Source organism: Mauremys mutica, chromosome 5 (assembly GCF_020497125.1).
Source record: "Mauremys mutica isolate MM-2020 ecotype Southern chromosome 5, ASM2049712v1, whole genome shotgun sequence".
In the NCBI taxonomy this organism is placed as follows: Eukaryota; Metazoa; Chordata; order Testudines; family Geoemydidae; genus Mauremys; species Mauremys mutica.
This window is the reverse complement of record NC_059076.1, coordinates 21,016,132-21,029,367: the sequence shown is the minus strand read 5'-3', so window position 1 is coordinate 21,029,367 and position 13,236 is coordinate 21,016,132. Positions and strand designations below refer to the sequence as shown.

General features: G+C 46.4%; 1 protein-coding gene across 8 annotated transcripts in view; it reads left to right on the top strand.

The window, feature by feature from the left end:
* RASGEF1B (RasGEF domain family member 1B) overlaps positions 1-13,236 on the top strand; it is a 470,215-nt gene that overhangs the window by 423,601 nt on the left and 33,378 nt on the right. Inside the window, exon 1 of one of the 8 annotated variants that reach the window (XM_045018876.1) lies at positions 7,859-7,961. The exons of 4 other annotated variants lie outside the window; for them this stretch is intronic. The gene's annotated coding sequence lies outside the window, so the exon portion shown is untranslated. Of the gene's footprint in view, positions 1-7,858; positions 7,983-8,525; positions 8,783-13,236 lie in introns of those variants that run through there. 3 more of the 8 variants (XM_045018873.1, XM_045018878.1, XM_045018877.1) reach the window with 3 other exon arrangements.

Below are 13,236 nucleotides of genomic sequence, written 5' to 3'. Positions count from 1 at the left end.
AGTCTTATCTGGACTAGGTCACAACTCTCTCTCCCTCAGCCAAGCCTTGATCCTGGGAAAAGGGGAAGATGACTTTTTAGGATGCAAGAGCTTTCACCCTTCCCTTCACAAATATTAGGGAGTGTACAGCACACGGCTATAAGCATAGGAATACCGTCATCAGCCAGAGCCAGCCTCCCATATAGGCAGCACCAGCAGGCCTTTAAACAGCCAAAAGCACACTCAACAGTTATTCTGCACTTGCTCAGCCTGTTGTTGAACCGCTCCTTGCTGCTGTCAAGGTGCCTCATGTATGGCTTCATAAACCACGGCATTAAGGGGTAGGTGGGGTCTCTCAGGATCACAGTGGGCATTTCAACTTCCCCTACGGTGATCTTCTGGTCTGGGAAGAAAGTCCCTGCTTGTAGCTTCCTGAATAGGCCAGTGTTCCGAAAGATGCGTGCATCATGCACCTTTCTGGACCAGTCTGTATCAATGTCCGTGAAACACCCCCGGTGATCCACAAGCACCTGGAGAACCATAGAGAAATATCCCTTCTGATTAATGTACTCGGTGGCTAGGTGGTCTGGTGCCAGAATTGGAATGTGCATGCCATCTATTGCCCCTCTGCAGTTAGGGAAGCCCATTTGTGCAAAGCCATCCACAATGTCACACACGTTGCCCAGAGTCATTGTCTTTTGGAGCAGGATGTGATTAATGGCCCTGCACACTTGCATCAACACAATTCTGACAATCAACTTTCCCACTCCAAACTGGTTAGCAACTGATCGGTAGCAGTCTGGAGTAGTCATCTTCCACAGTGCAATTTCTACGCACTTCTCCAATGGCAGGGCAGCTCTCATTCTCGTGTCCTTGTGCCGCAGGGCTGGGGCAAGCTCATCACACAGTCCCATGAACATGGCTTTCCTCAGCCGAAAGTTCTGCAGCCACTACTCGTCATCCCAGACATGCATCACAATGTGATCCCACCACTCAGTGCTTGTTTCCCGAGCCCAAAAGTGGTGTTCCACTGTGGTCAGCATCTCCGTGAATGCCACAAGCAATCTCGTGTCGTAGCTACTATGCGTGGCAAGATCAATGTTGAACTCCTCTTGCCTTAGTAGTTTAAGAAATAACTCCACTGCCACTCATGACATCTTAGTGAGAGCGAGCAGCATACTGGTCAGGAGTTCGGGATCCATTCCTGCAGACCGAAAGAGGCAGGGTGCATATTACACAAACTGTTGAAAGATGGTGCCAAATGCAGACAGAAGCACAAGGATTGCTGGGATATGAAGCAATGCATCACTGGGCATTGGGACTGGACCCAGGATGCCCTGCAACCTCCTCCGCCTTCTCACAACTCTTAGTGGCAGAAGAGGAAGAGATGCTCTGTGGGATAGCTGCCCAGAGTGCACCGCTCCGAATACCGCTGCAAGTGTGAACACACTATTGTGCAGGCAGCTGACAGTATGAACACACAACAGCAGTTTCCCTTCAGCACTCTCTGAGCAGCACTGTACCTGCCAGTGTAGACATACCCTAGTCTGGTCTCAGCATGGAGGGGATGGACTTTCTGTTTACCTCTCAGGGTCTCTTCCAGCCTTACGTGTCTGTATTCTATAATCAGCAGCCAGGTCTGATGAAGTACTGGTTGTCATCTTCATACTGAAGACACCACAGCCCATTTCACCTAACGGTTCTCTGCTATTAGCCTCATGTACACATATAACAGGAGAGGCAACAGAGTGGAACTCTGTAATACCTCACATGAGCGAAACTCAGAACACGTGAGCAATCACCCAGAACTATTCTCTGAGTCATCTTGGAGAAAGCAAGCAAGCAAGCAAGACACTAGTCAGGGAATACAGTCTATCCCCTCAGCGTCCACAGCCATTTCAACCCCTTTGTGGTCAATGTTATCAAAGACAACAGAGCTAAAAGAAGAATCTTCATTTATCTCCAGAAGGTCATCACCACCTAACAAAACCACAGCAGTACTATAGTAAGCTCAGATCTAAAATCAAACTGGCCTGGGTATTGAAAGTATTGCCTGGGCTGCTTTGACACAACCTTCTGTATAACCTCAGCAATGTTGCCTGGTGGATAGAGCACTGGACTAGGACACCTGGGTTCTATGCTGGTTCTGCCACTGGCCTGCCACATGACCTTGGGAAGTGCCTCCGTTTCTCCATCTGTAAAATGTGCATAGTGATGCTCACCTCCTTTGTAAAGTGCTTTGAGATCTACTGATGAAGAGCTAGATAATAATAATAATAATTTATTTTATTACTTCTTTAAAGTCTTCAGAAAGTTTAGTTGCCAATTGCTAACAAATCTCTACTGAGCACGTGCAAATTGAGATTTTTCAGAGGCTTATAACTTGGCCAGATTTTGGCAGTTTTTCATGGGAATGGCAAAAAGCATAGCCCTGACCCCAGTGTGACCTCCCTCCCCATGCCACACCCCCGTGCCAAATTTCAAGTCTCTGCGCAAGCCATGGTGGTGCTAGAGCTTCTCAACTAAAAGGTTGTAAGAAGTTTTTTAACATAGACAAAACAATATATTTTTCCCTAACCTTGTTCTTGGAAGTGACTAAACCATTTTAGCTGAAACTTTAAAAAAAATCAGCCTGAGGAAAACACCCAGTATAGAAAATTTCAGCCCCTAACGGTTAAAGTTTGGCAAAGTTACAAATAATTGAAAATGGGGTCGTACAGTGGGAAGCATTAGGCAACTTCAACTCTAGGCAGCACACCAGCTCTGCCTATAATATGGTCTGGGGAGAGGGGGATGTACACATGTATACTTAATATCCATGCACACATGCAGCTAGACTATTGTTCCAATTCAGCAAAACGTTTAATATATACTTGGGTCTATCCCTCTTCAACAAAGCATTTAATCATGGGCTTAATTTCAAGCTTCAAATTAAGCATGTTTAAAGACTTGCTGCGTTGGAGCCCATATTCTAAAAATCTGCAGTCTACCTATTTCTGAACTCTGAAAAAAGTTTTGGGCCCTGATCCTGGAAACACAGACATGCGTAATTTCATTCATGTGACTATCTCACTGAATTCAATGGGTCTGCTTCTGTGTGTGCGTAAACTAAGCACGTGTATGTGTTTGCAGGATTAGGGCCTTAGTCTGGATTTTGGGTCATATTTATTTTCTAAACCTGAGTGCTTCACCTGATCCCTATTAGCTGTACTCTTCTTTAGATGTGGGATTCTATCAAATGCCTTTTAAAATCCCAAGTACATATGGTGCATTGCTAATATACCATCTGTACGGTGAGTTAGGTGCTACTTTTCATTTATTCTCACCTACCCCTATTTAAAGCCACGGGTTCATGTTGGCAAGCCTTAATCGCTCTTAAATTACTTATAGTTTGTTTTAAATGTGATCCTACTTTGATTCTGTTTGAATAAACATGGGACTTAAATGAAACCTGATGTCTTCCCCCTTTATATAGTGAAATGCTATCAACCATGGAGTTGGGATTTGTGTTTGCTCAACTGCGACTGGAAAAAAAATAATTAACCAGCATCAACTGCTCCCTCTCAGCCATTCCTTCCTTCCATCTGCAGTGGTTCCTTTGGGTGAATAGCACCCACCATTTGGGCACCAGCTGATCATGCAGAGGGATTAGTTCACAGTAGTCTAAAAAAAGAAGCCTCAATCCTCTCAACTCTTGAATGGAAATAGAACAACGTGTCTTCATGAGGTTAAGATTTTTAAAAATTGGGAACCTAAATTTAAGCTGCTAAATCCGTGTGTAGATTTCAGTGAAACTAGCATGTATTTAAATACTTTGTGGACTCTGGGTCTCAGTACCTAAATATAGATTTAGGAGCTTAACTTTAGGCACTTGGTTTTGAAAATCTTGGTCTAAAAATGTATCACGACCTCTGTTGAGATTAACCAAACTACAGAAAATAATAACTAACCTAGAGAGAAATATTGTTTGTTTGTTTTAGCAGGGATATTGTGGATTCTACAGTTCTTTTGATTAGGCTTAAATTGATTTAAGATAAACCAAAATAGGCCCTGCATAACTCGAAATGTGGGTGTCTACATAGGAGTTTGCAACAATTTAACTTGATCAGGTTAAAATGCATTTGAATTAAATGGTTTCATCTCTCTTGTGTGGACACCATTATACTAAGCAGTGCAGCCTAATAACTTTGTCTTGCAGAAAATTGTCTTCAAATTACAGCAGTAAAATTGGAAATCAGTCCCCCCACACTGCACCTCAGTGAAGCACTAACTTCAAAGCCTAATTAAGGCTAACATCACTTGGGACTTTTCAACCAAATATAGGCCCCTGCCAGACTATTTGATTACTCCTCCTTTCTGCTGCAAAGCCTAATGCTAACTTGATGGGTGCAGTGCTAAAACAGGATAAAGGCTAGGGAGGGCACAGGGAATATGTACAGAACTGGTGCATGTTTATGTGGAGAGAGTTGGAGAATAAAATATACAGGCTTTCTACTAATTAAAGGGGAGGGGAGAGGACTAGCAATATCACACCACTAAGGCCAAGTCAAAGCATTTAAACTGCTAGGTGCGAGACTCCCCCTCACTCTTAAAATGCAGCCAGCTCTCAGATGGAGCACAGCAACAGGGGGACAACTAACGAAAAGCAGTTTTGAACAAGGATGGTAGAGGAGCAGAAGGAAAATTGTGGCAACTACCTCAAACGAATCAAATTAATTGATCCCAGTCTGTTGTGTACTATTCCTTTATGCATTTACAGAGCTTTATCAGGCCTCTCCTCAATCAATTTTTATTATCACGATTGCCATTGTTTTATAAATGGGAAGAATAAATAAGTAAATTGACCGAGCAATCCAGACATGACCTGCTTTTGAAACCTTGACTGTTTCCCAAACCTCCCTTTAATATTTGCTCGCCTCTGAACTCTTGTCAGATTGTCACGAACTGCATGCATTCTTCAAAGCAGGTCTAAGCAATGCCATGTAGAGCAGAGGAATTACCTCACCTATTTAACACATGATAGTCCAGTTAATACAGACAAGTATGCTGTAATGCTTGTCTCTTTTGCACTGTTGAGTTAGACACAATCCATCATTCACTATAATCTCCAGGTCCTTTTGTGGCACTGCTCCCTGCCAATATTACTCTGTTCTAATTTTATGCTTTTGATTATTCTTCCCTATGTAAACCATTTGATGTTTATTCATTCAGTGCTGATTTTCATTTTATGGTTTTCAGTTCCTTTCTCAAAGTCACCCGTGTATCCTCCAAGGTGTCTGCAATGTGTTATTATTTATTACATTACAGTAGCACTCAGATTAGGATTGGGACTGTTATGCCAAGTGCTTGATAAACCAATTGTAGGCATACTCCCTGCCTGGAAGATCTTAAAATCTAAAGCCCCAGTCTTATGAAGCAGCTCTGTTGCGGGCAGATCCCCATGCCTGCAGGGAGCCCCTTTGAAGTCAATAGGGTTCCATGCAGATGTCTGCAACGTAGACTTGTGCCTGAGGCTAAAGTCTACAGTGCAGACTGCTGGCATAGCTACGTCAGTCAGCAGTGTGAAGAAATGTGATTCCCTTACTGATGTACCTGAACCAACAGACATCCCTAGTGTAGATGCAGCTATACTCAGGCAAAGCAGCACTACTACCTGTACAACAACTTCTTGTGGGGGCGGTTTTACTATACCAGTACAAAGGCTTTGGCTACACTTGCATTTCAAAGCGCTGCCGTGGCAGCGCTTTGAAGCGCTAAGTGTAGTCAAAGCGCCAGCGCTGGGAGAAAACTCTCCCAGCGCTGTCCGTACTCCACCTCCCTGTGGGGAATAACGGACAGCGCTGGGAGCACGGCTCCCAGCGCTGGGGCTTTGACTACACTGGCGCTTTGTAGCGCCGCAATTTGCAGCGCTGCAGAGGGTGTGTTTTCACACCCTGCTGCAGCGCTGCAAATTTGTAAGTGTAGCCAAGCCCAAAGTGTAGCTTTTCCAGTATAGCTGCATCTGCACGAGGAGTACTTTTGCTGGTACAGTCTATCAGTACAGCCATGGTCTAAGAAAACAAGTGACATAAGGGGGAAAGAGGAAGGAAACAACAAAATGTATACAATTTTTATGTACAAATATATTTAAAAATTCCCCTAAGTCTAGAAAAAGAAATTTAAATCCTCCTCCTTTTGCTGGCAGATTTCCTACAGGTGTTACAGCAAAAGTGATATTGCACAGAGTTAAGATTGCATGAAAGAGCACTGTTAACGTTTCCACAACAACTTTTTGGATGCACAGCACATTTATCATCAGTAAGGTCACAGTCACTCATTAATGTCCTGACTCTGAAAGGGAAGCTGTTCCGGTGAAGGGTCTGCTGAATCTGGGGCCATGTTTACACGAGTGTACCGATGCCGCTGCACTGCTGTAAGATCACTCATGTAGCGGCTCTATGCCAGTCAGAGAGAGTTCTCCCGTCAACATAATAACCCACCTCCACAAGTAGCGGTGGTGATGTTGGGAGTAGAGCGTGTCCTGCCAACATAGCACTATCCACACTGGCACTTTTGTCGGTGAAACTTAGGTCAGAGGTCTGGGGTTTTTTTCACACCCCTGACCAACAAATGTTTTACAGACAAAAATGCTTGTGTTGACATAGCCTTAGTGCAGGGGTTCTCAAGCTGGGGGTTGGGACCCCTCAGGGGGTTGCGAGGTTATTACATGGGGGGGGTATGAGCTGTCAGCCTCCACCCCAAACTCTGTTTTATAATTTATAATGGTGTTAAATATATTTAAAAAGTGTTTTTAATTCATGGGGGGGGGGTCACACTCAGAGGCTTGCTCTGTGAAAGGGGTCACCAGTACAAAAGTTTGAAAATCGCTGCCTTAGTGTTTGCAGGATCTGGGCCAACACCTCTGCCCCATGGTCTTCAAATTAAGGTCCTAATCCTGCCAAGTCTTACTCATGTGCCAAACTTTATGCACTGTGATTAGTCCCAGGGAAGTCATGTGTAACATTAACGTTAAAGTTACCTTAAGTCTTTGCAGGATTGGAGGCCATTATCTTCTCCACAGTGGGAGTTTGTTACTGGTATAACCAGGGCTGGCTTTAGGCATCGCGGGGCCCGATTCGAAGGAACTGCCGCCCAAGTCCTGCCGCTGTCTTTGGCGGCAGCTCAATCGCTGCTGCGGAGGAAGGACCCTCCGCCGAAATGCCGCCGAAGACAGCGGCGGGACTTCAGCGGCAGCTCCTTCGGGACGGTGCGGGGCCCAATTCTGGGGAATCGGCTGAATCGCCCTAAAGCCGGCCCTGGGTAGAACCTCCTGTAGGGGAGATTATTCTGGCCTGAAAGTGGCTCTTTCTGTGTCATCGCGCTTTGCCCCCTTGCCAAGTGACACAAAGGCCACCCACTCAAGGCACTCAGCCCCTGCCCCCGCAATAAGAGTGGCCACAGCGGGCATTATAGTCTATAACGCTACTGGTTTAAAATCAGGTCATGTTGCAGGTCCCCCAGCAGTATAATTTTCCCCTCTGGACACAGGTGCTGTAACAATTTGTAGGGGGGGGGGGTGCTGCGAGCCATTGAACTAACCTGTAAACCCTGTCTATGCTGGAAACCACTTCAAGCCGGGGTGCCCCTGCCCCACCCCCGTTCCCGCCCCTGGGTGCAGACGGGCGGGACAGGGCTTGCGAGGGGCCGCTCCCCCCCCCCGCTGCCCAGACGCGCCCAAAGCTGCAGCTCCCGGAGCGGCACCGTTTCCCAGCGGGGACAGGGGGCGCTGCGCCCGGGCCAAGGCGCGGGGAGGCGCGGCCCGGCCCGGCCCAGCTCCGGCCGGGGCGGGGCGGGGCGGGGCGGGGCGGAGGGAGGAGAGGGGCGGAGCGGAGCGGCGAGCGGCTCCGGAGGCAGCACAAGGACCGAGGCGAGCCGGGAGCGGGACGCGCCGGCTGCTGCTGCGGAGAAGAGACGCCTGGGAGGGAGGCAGGGGCAGCGGCGGGGTGAGCCAGCCAGCCAGCGAGGTACCTGCTGGGGAGGGGAGCCCGGCCACTGCAGCCGGGCAGGTCGCGGCCGCTTGCGGGGAGTTTTCAGCCACCGTCCGGCGGCTCCTGCTTCTCCCCCCGGGTAGCGCCGCGCGCGCGTCTCTCCTGCTCCGGGGCGAGGGGCTGGCGGCAGCCCGGGGCGGTGACCCGGGGGGGTCTGGGGAGACAAGCGTTGCGGGGAGCCGGGGTTACTCTGCGCCTCGGATTGCGGGTCCCCTCCCGGCCCCCCATCAGCAGCCTCCCCTTGGTCCTAGTAACCAGCCGCTGAAGTGCCCTCTCCGCAGTACCTGCCCTGCGAGCCGGGCAGCCAGAGCAGAGGCAGTCAATTGTTATTGTAGGGCCGGGCAAAATAAAAGGGCGGGAGCGCGAGATGGGCCTGAAGTGCGTTTACGGACGTGGTTTTCTCTCCAGCTGGAATATGACGAGACAAAACCTCAGATCAGTGCATTAGACTAGAGGACGCGCCGGCTAGCTTCAGTGGAGGGTGTAATTGCTGTTAAATGCCTTGAGCCGCTAGTGTTTTTCTGGTCTATTGCGTCTACGCGGGCGTTGTTTTGGTTCCCTCCTTGAAGCCAAGGAGTCAGCAACACCGTGACTGCATTGTGTGTGTGTGTGTGTACATCTAAATATAGTGCTGGGTGACACGCGGGTCTGGCAGGCTGAGGATGAGACAATACCTCCGCAGAGTTCACAAGGGGAAGGGTGAGGAATCCTGGTGAACTGAAAAGTCAGCCTCGGGTCTGAATGAACGATTCATTTCATCGCACAGATAACCAGGGGTATGTGAAAGCGTGTAGCGATTGTGGCTTTTAAAAAAATATTTTGCATATGTATCTTGCTTAAAAAGAGCACACTTTTCTCAATAACATGGGAGGAGATTATAATATAAACATGTCATCAGTAGTTTCATTTCACTTGAGCTGTGCTTCAAAAGTCCAGTTGTAACGAAATCTGTGTCATTTTAAAGGAAGTATAGCTGGGGTGCAGACTCGTGCTGCAGAAACCTCACTTGAAGAGACTCCCGGTAAAATCTGCAGAGATCTTGGCGTAAGATAAACAGGCTAAGTGTGTTGGACAATTTATAGGACACCCAAGTGGCCAGTAACCCGTGCCGGGAAACCTTTACTAACACCTAATGCACATAAGAAAGATCTAACCCTTATTTCTGCCTCTGAACTATTTTGGACTTTGATACCGCGTTCGCTCCATTGGCACTATGACTAATGGCTGAGGTGGGGATGTCTTCTTAAATAAGTATGACTGAAACAGTCAGCTGTGGGTTTTTAACCCTTGGTGACCGATGGAAGGGAGTGCTGGTTTATCAGGGAGCATCGATTAGCTATTAGCACATTTTGTTTCTAGCTCCCTCTCAGTTGCTTTTTTTGGTTATGATAAATGCCGATGTAGTTTCATGCTTTACCAGTCCCTTTCCACTGAGCTTTCTGGAAGCAGTTATATGAATTCTAGGCACATGGTGTCAGACTCCCCCCAGCTTGTTTTGGTAGTGGCTGGCTTTCCATGTTCTAGTTACTCCACTGAGAATTTAGTCAACATGTGCACCTGTTACTGTGGCACTTACAGTGCGATGTCACTATAAAATACAGACAGGATCTTACCGAAAGAGGCAATTTCATGTAAGTGGGTTAGATCTGGTCTATGCTGTAACTTTTGATGATGGCGGGGAGACGGGATGGGTAAAATGTGTGTACTGCATTTTTAAAATGTGGCTTAGTTTTGCAGTGAAGATACTACAACCCATATGTTAACCATGTTGCCAAACTATGCTACAGCACTGCAAGCATCTAATGTTCTAACTCCCAGTATGGTGGTAGCTACAGGATAGATGGGACTTTTTATGTTTATCTTGCATAACTGGATATTTTAATATGCAAATTAAATCTGATAAACTGTAACAAAGTCAAACTTTTAAAACGGATTAGTGTAAGACTGGTACTGTCCACAATGCTAGGTGTTTCTGTTTAAAATGATCAGTAGTGAAATATCTAGGTAATGTTTAAGTAATCATTAAGGGTGTTTTATTCCAAAGGTGCTGAGCACTTGCAGTTCCCATTGACTTCTGCTGGCATCGTGTCTGCTCAGCACTTCTGAAAATAGGACAATAGGTGTCACTTTTCACTCCATTGAGAAGTAGGACAGGAGAGGTACACAGATACCTCTCTGTGTGTGCGTACACGCGTGCTAACACAGCACTGCATTGGTTCATGCTCCAAAGGTTTTATTCACTACCCGGAAGCTTAGAGACTTGTCTTTTATATGTAAGCTTAAATTCTGCATGTTCTGAGAAACCAAAACAATGTTCCAGCCAGTGCTTGACTCAGTCTGACTCCTAGTTAGTGTGAGTGCAGAGCAAGAAAACATTGCAGGTATTTTATCAAATGGTTTAGGAATGGAACAGCCCGTAGGAATCAGTTTCACTCTTGCACATCAATACTCTGGCCATGTTATTCTCTATTACTGTTCTCCCTTCTGTAGATTTATTTATGGAATGGCTCTCAAACTTTCACATGGCAAGCCTCTCAGTGCAACCCCCCCATAAATGAAAAACACTTTTTAATTTATGTAACACTATTATAAATGCTGGAGGCACAGCGGGGTTTGGGGTGGAGGCTGACGGCTCGTGACCCCCCCCCCATGTAATAACCACGTGACCCCCGGAGGGGTCGTGACCCCCGGTTTGAGAGCCCCCCTGTGCTACGGTAACAGTAGTTCCTTCCCTCCCACTTGGGAGGACAAGCACGAAAGCACCACAGCACATTAGTGGTTCAGAGAACTTATCTTAAAGGGTAAAAGCCTAATGACCCTTCAGCGGAGAGAAAATATATTATTCCTTTTATAGAAAGGGCTTTTCATTTTTACACGGTGTTCCTAACTGAACTCCAGCTATGCCTTTGGGTCAGCCCTGTTTCCCTCCCCTCACTGCTCCTTCACTCCATTTATGATATTACTGTTCAGCCATGCAATCCAGAGGAAAATCTGTAAGGTCAGAGTGGGGACGTACACTAACTCCTCACTTAAAGTCGTCCTGCTAAACGTTGTTTCGTTGTTAACGTTGCTGACCAATTAGGAAGCATACTCATTTAAAGTTGTGCAGTGCTCCGGTCATGTTGTTTGGCTGCTGTTGTTTGGCTGCCGGCTTTCTCCACAGCTGGCAGCCTCCCTATGGCCCCCTTCCCCCCAGCGTCTCTGCGCATCAGTGCCTCCCCCCCTCCCCCCTGCCATCAGCTGGCTTGCAGTGTTTTGGAGAGAGAGGGGGAGGAGCAATGACTTAGCACGCAGGTTCCCCCAGCAGAAGGGAGGGGGGAGGCACGAGGACTCCTTGCGCCTCCCCCCTCCCTCCCCTACTGGCTTGGCCTTTAGAAGGGAGGGGAGGAGCCAGGACGCGGGGAGGAGGTGGGGGAGAGAAGAGGCGAGTCAAGGGTAGGGGCTTGGGGGGGAAGGAGTGGAGTGGGCGGGCTGAAGGTTGAAACCCCCCCCCCCGCCTCTGATGCTTGCAGAGTAGGAGAAGCTGCCCTGGAACCTAACCCCTCCATTTACATTAGTTCTTATGGGGAAATTGGAATCACTTAAGATTGTTTCACTTAAAGTTGCACTGTAGCTATCTGTATTTAAATAAGTTCTGCTGAAACTAAACTTGTGTGCTCCTCTCACTTGGAGTTGTCTTTTAAACACTAGAAAATGCTTGTTGTCATTTGGTGTGGGTGTGCAACGAAATTCTCGATCCTCTTCTGGTCCTGTGCTGGAAAGCAAACTTGGAAACAAAAGTTCCCTAACAAATTTTATAGTCACAATGGGGACGTTATGAGCAGAAGAGAAATAATCCACCTCTGGCTAAAAGGCACTGTTAAGCTCTCCTTTATTATTGCTGCTGTGAGGCGGAGGAGGAGGACTATTAAAGAAACTAAATCACTGCAGTAAGGTGCCTCAGTGTGACTATATATGTACTTAGAAAATGGGCACAATTAAGGGAGCAATCCCACTAAGGTTTCCTGTGAAGTTATGGAACAACTGCATGACTCAGGTATACTTATCGTTCCCATTTTTGTTAATTAATAATCTGTTTTCCAAATGGGAGAACACATTCCACAGCGTGTAGTTGTGTTGTGAGATCATCACATGCCTTCAGTATGTAGCAAAGCATGGGGCCAAAGGTCAAGTGCTTTCATCACTCAAGTAGTGCTTCTCTCACTATACCTGTACACCCTGTAATAGGTTGTTCCTTACTTTTAAGTATTCACAGACCAGTAGCCAGCATTGATGATGATCTTTTCACCATCAGAGTCTGTATGTGTTTGTTAAATACCATATTTTATGAATGGTTTCAGAGTGTTAGTCTGTATCGACTTAGTTAGGTGTGAATGTGAATCACTGGATCAAAGTCTCATTGTCTCTTTAAACAGAGAGCCAGGATCCGCCTTCTGTTGAGCATGGGAACTGCTACCAGTTACTAGCAGCTGAAATAAACCAACAAATGAAGTCTGACTGTGTGTGTGTGTGTGTGTGTGTGTTTTTCTCTTCAAATAGGGCCTTGTCAAGACTAAGAAAAAGGTGCTTTTTTTTTTTCATTTGAGCTAGCTTGAACTGTGTCCACATTGGTGTTAAGTGAGGTTTTCAGTTGAATTAAAATAGCTGATTAGAGCTAACTAGTGGGGGTAGGGGGAAGCACCTTTTCCCCTAGACTAGACAAAATCTGAATCACTGGAAGAAGATTCAGCCCTGGTATAAACAAGTATCATTACTATAGATCCTGATGGAGTTGTACTTGCTTTCCCCACAGGTGAATCTGAACAATCTTTGCTTACCTTTTGGTCTAAACACAGTTTTTGTACTGATAGAATTATGGGCATGATTTAAAAAATACCCCCAAACCTGAAATAGTTATACTAATACATCCCTTAGTGTGGATGCAGTTATAGCAGTGTAACTTATTCTGTTTCTCACATGGGAATAAGCCAAACTAGTATAAGCACTTTTATACCAGTATAACTGCATCCACACTATAGGAAGGATTGTATTGCTTTAACTACATCAGTACCGTATAGTTAAAGTGGTACAATTGTTGGATATAAATAAGCCCTTAGAGGAGATACTAATTTGTACTATGCTATATTGTTTGTTTTGTCTCATGAGCGAATTCCTCATTCTTGCCTTAAGTTCTCTATCAGTCATGAATATTTAAGGTCTGCTGAAAGGGGGGGAAGGGGAGGAGGAAGAT